We start from the raw sequence: 6,529 nt of genomic DNA, 5'->3' as shown, positions 1-6,529 counted from the left end.
CAGTTTCCTTCCTGGTCACCTGGGATCCCTCTGGGACAAGGCTACGTTGCTGAAGGTCCTCCCCAGCTCTTGCTAACTGCACCCCTGCTCCAATATGCAAGCGCAACCAGAGGGTCCTACACTGTGCGCCCACCTGCCACATTCGGGGTGGTCCCATCAACACACTGGTGGCCCAGGGACACACACGGGGGCTGCCCACCCAGCATCTCCCTCGTTTGCCACCAGGACTCCCACTGCTGCTGATTGACTACCAGTCTGCATCAAGCCTGGATTTATATTTCCCTTCAGATAGCTGGTGATGCTCTGCACCAGACTTCTTTAACTTCCAGGACCACTCGGTTGGATAGAGCCAGGCCTACTTGGCTTTGAGAAGAGAATTAATTTACAATAGCAGCTGAGTAAGCTCCTTTCCCTCCCTCAGCTGATGCGTGGGAGTGTCTTATCGTCTGGACTCAGATGTGAGTTTTCTGTCTCCGAGGTACTTCCTGGGTTTTCTTTAAAGTGAAACAGTCCACAGCAAAATCCTCTACACCTACAGCTAAATTTAGTTTTATTTCATCATCTGCCATTGTGTCATGCATGCAAAAATAACAATGTGTCTGCTGCAACAAGTGAAAAGGAAACTAAAATGCAAGTTGTCAAAATTGAATTTGAAAAAGGAGGCTGGGATTTCCCTCTGGCGGGCAGGGCTTGGCTGGGTCCAGTGCACAGAATCTTAACAGAGCAGATAATTCTTCTGGTGGAAACTTTTAGATCCTGAATGCAAGGGAGAACCGCAGGGAGGAAAGCAGTGGGGGAAAGGCGTGTGCTTGTTAGACAGCTGGTGTGTGTGTGAGGAGGAACGTGTGCTGAGATAAACTTGGCGCCCTCATCCCTGAGAATGGCTATCTGTCCCCCTCCTTGTGCGGTGGTTGAGCTGGCCCTGCAAATTCTCCTGGACAACTCTTTTAGAACTGCCTCTTCTTCCTGCCCAAAAGCCTGGGATGTCAGGGAATAATCTTCAAACCAGATTCAAAGAGAAGAGCTGACGTGAAAACAGCGTTTACTAAGTGGCAGGTATCATTCTGACCACGTTATCTAAACTAAAGCAACTAATCCTCACCCCAGTTTTAGAAGGTGGTACTATGATTATCTTCATTTTACAGATAAGGAAACTGGGCACAGAGAGGTCTCTTTTCCTGGCCTGTGTTAAGAAATTTAACAACATTCCTGGTCTCAGAGTTGTAGCAGGGACATTCAAGGTCTAGTGTAACCTACCCATCTCTCATTTCTAGACCCCTCGTAAGGAGGGAAACTTGATTTTTGTTCCTAGCTCTTATTTTTATAAAATGTCCAATTTTACCAACTCTTTGGCTAGCTCTTGCTTCCAAATCCCTGCACGTCTCTGGCCCTTCTCCCATTGTCCAATTCTTTCAATGTCTTTCCATATCCCATCTATCGTCTTAAAGTACCAATTAATTGATTAGCTCCCTCCATTTCACAACCCACCCCCCATGCCTGTGGCTCTCTGCAAATACAGCATTTCCATGAGAACACTTAACATTCTGTTCTGTAATTGATAGTTTATTTTTTCTGTCTCTTCCAGAAGATTAGACTTTTTTGAGTCTGAGCTTTGTATCCCCAGTCATTAGCACAGTTTACAGCGCACAGTAGGAACTTGAGTATTGTTTACTGAGTAAGGACTGTGCTAGGAGTATGTGCTTTGATGAGCTCCCAGCCATCAAGCTGCAAGAGGTTATCGCAGCACTATTTGCTGTGTTCATGGAATACACTTTCTAGACAAGAATTCAAGCCCCTGTCATATCCATGAGTACATCGCTTGGCAAGGTGAGCAAAGGAAGAAAAATAAAATTCAAAATATAATACAGTTCATTTTGATAAAACTAAAATATGGTTTTAGACAAGTTTAGCCCCACTGCATGAGGGTCTTTTTGCTAGACTTTTTTCAGCAGGGTATTGCATCCAGAAGAAATAGCAAGCCATCATCAAAAGTCTTTAAAAAGCAATACGGTCTTCGGTCAAGTGGCTTGAAGAAAGAGCAAAGCGGGAAACCGTATCATGAAACTATTCGGTAAATCATATTTCATTCCTGTTTTAAGAGGGCACAGGAAAAGATAGAAAGCTCACCAAGTCATTCTATAAGGCAGATAACCCAGATAACAAAATCAGAAGAGAAAAATCACAGGACGTTCTTACTTATAAACATGAAGATAAAAATACCATGTTAAATATGAGTAAATCAGACCAGAGGTGTATTATAAATAAACACCTGGAGTTTATCCAGGACATTAATGATAGTTCAAAATAAGAAAACCTGTTTATGTAATTCACTACATCGGTATGCAACAAGGAGAAAAACCAAACACTAATCTTAATAGGTGCCCCAGAACCCCTGCATCAATTAAAAAGCTGTATCTTAGCCTAAAGAGGCTTGAAGAAAGAGCTGAAATCTGATCAATATTATTGTATCGATTAGGAATGCTTTCTGCTGTAAGTTAACAGATAACTCAGTTAGCAGAGGCTAAAATAACGAAAGTGGGTGCTTATCTCAATTTAAAGTCTGCAGGGTGATGGTTGCAGGGTTAGAAAAGCAACTCAAAGCCGTGAGTGTGCTGACTGGTATCTCTGTGACTCTCTTGGTCTCTTGCTCATAGTCACAGGACGGGTACACTAGCTCCAAGTATCAAATCCTTGCAAGAGCATCCCTAGCAGAAAGAGAAGAATAAGAGCTGAAATTCTTTCTAGAATTGCCCAGCAGACTTGTCCCAAATCTTCTATTGGTTAGTGTTGTGTCACGTGACTATATCTAGCTTCTATTTGTCTCTCCCTCCCCTCTTTCGATTATACTTAGGCCAAATGCAGCAAGGAGAACCTGGAAGAATGTGACAGAGGGATGATGCTATTTTTCAAATGGCTTAGCTAATTGCCCCCGACGCCCACTTTTCCCACTTGTTTGAAATGCCACTTTTATTATATGCAAAGGTCCACTAAATTCAATTGTCTTATCCGCAACCTCTAATCTGTTTTCTTGATCAGATTTGTCTGTTCTGTGACACCATTTGGTTTCACTTTCTATAGCCTTAGAGGATCGTTTGATCTTTGATAAGTCGAGCTCATCTGTATATTTCCCCTTCTCAGATTTTCTTATAAATGATTTCTTGATACATTTGACAGTCAACTTGCAAGGTTCCATCTAAAAATCTTTTTTTTTAAAGATTTATTTATTTATTTATTTATTTATTTGACAGGATGAGATAGAGAGAGAGAGAGGGCATGAGAGGGGGGAGGGTCAGAGGGAGAAGCAGACTCCCCGCTGAGCAGGGAGCCCAGTGCGGGACTCGATCCCGGGACTCCCGGATCATGACCCGAGCCGAAGGCAGTCGCCCAACCAACTGAGCCACCCAGGCGCCCTCCATCTAAAAATCTTGTTTAAGGGGCGCCTGGGTGGCTCAGTGGGTTAAGCATCCGCCTTCCGCTGAGGTCATGATCCTAAAGTCCTAGGATCAGGGAGCCCTGCATCCAGCTTCCTGCTCAGTGGGGAGTCGGCTTCTTCCTCTCCCTCTGCCCCTCCCCCCACTTGTGCGCTCTCTCTCAAATAGAATCTTCAAAAAAAAAAAATCTTGTTGAAGTATGGATTAGGAATGAATTGAATTTTGGAGGGGGGCAGATAAGATGGCGGCGCAGTAGGAGGACCCTAGGCTGGCCTTGCCCGGAATACAAAGAGGTAACTGTTAAATCATCCCAAATACCCCAGAAATCGGTCTGAAGATTGACACAACAAACTCCAAAACTAAAAGGGAGAGAAGAAGCCTCACCGAAGAAGGCTGGAAGGGCAGAGACATGGTTTGGGGCAGAAAGGAGAGGAAGCCGAGGTTGCGGAAGCAAGAGAGAGAGAGAGGAGCATAAAGGGGAACCCACATGGAGAACATTTCCCAAAGCCATTTGCTGGGAAAAAGAGGGAAGTTTTGTGAGTTCTGGCGGCCAGCAGGGCTTCACGCCTGGAGTCTGAAGGGTCGGTGGGCTCGGCTGGGCCTGGAGCCCTGAGGGCACTGCCCTGCTCCGGAGAGAAGGCAGGCACACACCCCGGGAGACAGACAGCATGGGAACAGCCATCTGAAGAGTACCTGTAGCTTGCGGCGGGGACATGATTGGCCCTTCTTGGAGGAGACGCAGGGAGGTGGTATTCCTGGAGAGGCCTCTCTGGACACACAGGAGACGGCTGGCGCCATTTCTCTCCCCGCCCCCCAGCGGAAACACGGATGCACCAGCAGGAGGCAGCAGTGGGCCTAGGCAGGCTGCCTCACCGGCTCCCCGCGAACCCCAGGTCCCTGCAGTCTGGTGAGGCTGTCTTCCGAGGTCAAGCTCGCCTCAGTCCCAGCGCAGTGACACCCTCCCCCAGAACCCCCGCGCAGGCCCCTGCCCACATCACGTCCCTAACTCCCGGAGTTTGGACAGTCAGCAGGCTTGGCTGGGATCCTGCGCCGCTCCGGGTGAGGAGGCAGGCCCACAAGCCAGGGGCAGATAGCCTGGGAACAGCGATCTGGAAAAGGCCTGGGACTCACGTGCAGGGGAGGGGATTTGTTCTTCTCAGAGTGCTTTCCCGAGAGGCAGGAAAAGAATTATTATTCCTATTTCGTGGAGGAGAAAACTGAGGCTGCCCAAAAAGGTTAAGCATATTTCCCAAGGGCATGCAGTTAATCAGTGGGAAGTCAGAATTTAAACGCTGGTTCAAACCTGAATAAATCCCATGCCTTTGCCCACACTGATATGATGTTTGTGTGTCAATGCGAGGCTTAAGGTGTTTTTGTTTTTTTTTTTAATTTTAATGGTGGTAGAATGCAAAGGCATAAAATTCACCATCTTAGCCATTTTGAAGTGCATAGTTCAATAGTGCTAATTATATTCACATTGTTATACAACCAACCTCCAGAACTCTTTTCATTTTGCAAAACCGAAACTGTATACTCATTAAAAAACAACTTCCCGTTCTCCCCTCCCCTAAGCCCATGGCAAACTCTATTCCACTTCTGTATCTATGAATGTGACGACTCTAGGTACTGCATATAATTGAAATTAAACAGTATTTGTCTTTCCGTGACTGGCTTTCATTTAGTATAATGTCCTCAAGGTTCATCCATCTTGCAGCATGTGTCACATTTCTTTCCTTTTTAAAGCCGAATAATATTCCGTTGTATGGATAAACTACATTTTATTTATCTATTTACCTATCAGTAGACACTTGGGTTGCTTCTACCTTTTGGCTATTGTGAATAATGCTACTATGAACGCGAGTGTACAAATATCTCTTTGAGAACCTGCTTTCACTTCTTTTGAGGGTATAGCCAGAAGTAAAATTGCAGATTTGCTGGATCATATGGTAATTCTATTTTTAATTTTTTAAGCAACCACCATACTTTTTTCCATAGCGACAGTACCACTTTACATTCTCACCAACAGTGTATAAGGGTTCCAGTTTCTCTAGACCCTTGTCAACACTTTTTTTTTTTGCAGTAACTGTTCTAATAAGTGTGTGGTAGCATCTCATTGTGGTTTTGATTTGCATTTCCCTAAAGATTAGTAATGTTGAGCATCGTTTCAAGTTCTTATTAGCCATTTGTAGATCCTCTTTGGAGAAATGTCTGTTCAGGTCCTTTGCCCATTTTTTAATTAGATTTGGGTTTTATTGCTGTTGTTATCTATGCAAGACTTTTAACACCCTTTTATCCCCTAAAGTTTTTGTTCTTTGGTTTTTGAGGTAAGTTCCCTGCCAGCTTCTCTGTATTTTTGACCAGTTCTTTCTCCCCAGCTCCTGAAATGTAGAGACATTAACCAAAGGTCAAGAGGCATCTGAATTTCTTTAAATAATTACCATAAGAAACTCAGAAGTGAATAATTATTTACTGAGTAACTACTATGTGCACAGTTAATAAAAATGATAGTAACAATCATCTCACTTTTGAGTGATTCCTTGTGCCAGGCATTTTGTGTCCATTACTCATCTAATCTCATAAACCTCTGCGGTAGGTATTATTATGAACCCCATAATACAACTATGAAAATTAAGCCACGGAAGGTTTAGGCAATTTGCCCAAGACCTGCAGTAAACCATGGGAGTAGCTAAGAAGGGTCCCTCTGCAAGAAAACCATGTCCAAAGGAGAAGACAAGACTAGCACACTAGAGAAAATTTAGAATACTACAGCATTCATAAAAACTCTGATTACTGTGTCAACACAACTACTATATATATGGGTTTAATTTTTTACTTTTATAAACCATCTTTAGGCCCTCCCTGTACTGACCTGTAAACAGGATAAGACACTATGAAAGGGGAAGTCATGATCACTACCCTAAAGGACCAACTACTCAGCAATCATGTAAATATTCCTCTGTTCAAAGTTCTGGACTAGCTGAGTTGGGTTAAAGGATCCAGTATTTCCTCGTCTTTAAGGAACTTACAGTCTTCAGGGAAGACATGAACATGGGAAATGATCAGAGGAAGAAAAAGGTCATCTACATCAACGACCCATT

This window comes from Zalophus californianus, chromosome 13 (genome assembly GCF_009762305.2).
Source record: "Zalophus californianus isolate mZalCal1 chromosome 13, mZalCal1.pri.v2, whole genome shotgun sequence".
Classification (NCBI taxonomy): Eukaryota; Metazoa; Chordata; class Mammalia; order Carnivora; family Otariidae; genus Zalophus; species Zalophus californianus.
The sequence above is the reverse complement of the archived record's forward strand: the minus strand, read 5'-3'. Positions refer to the sequence as shown.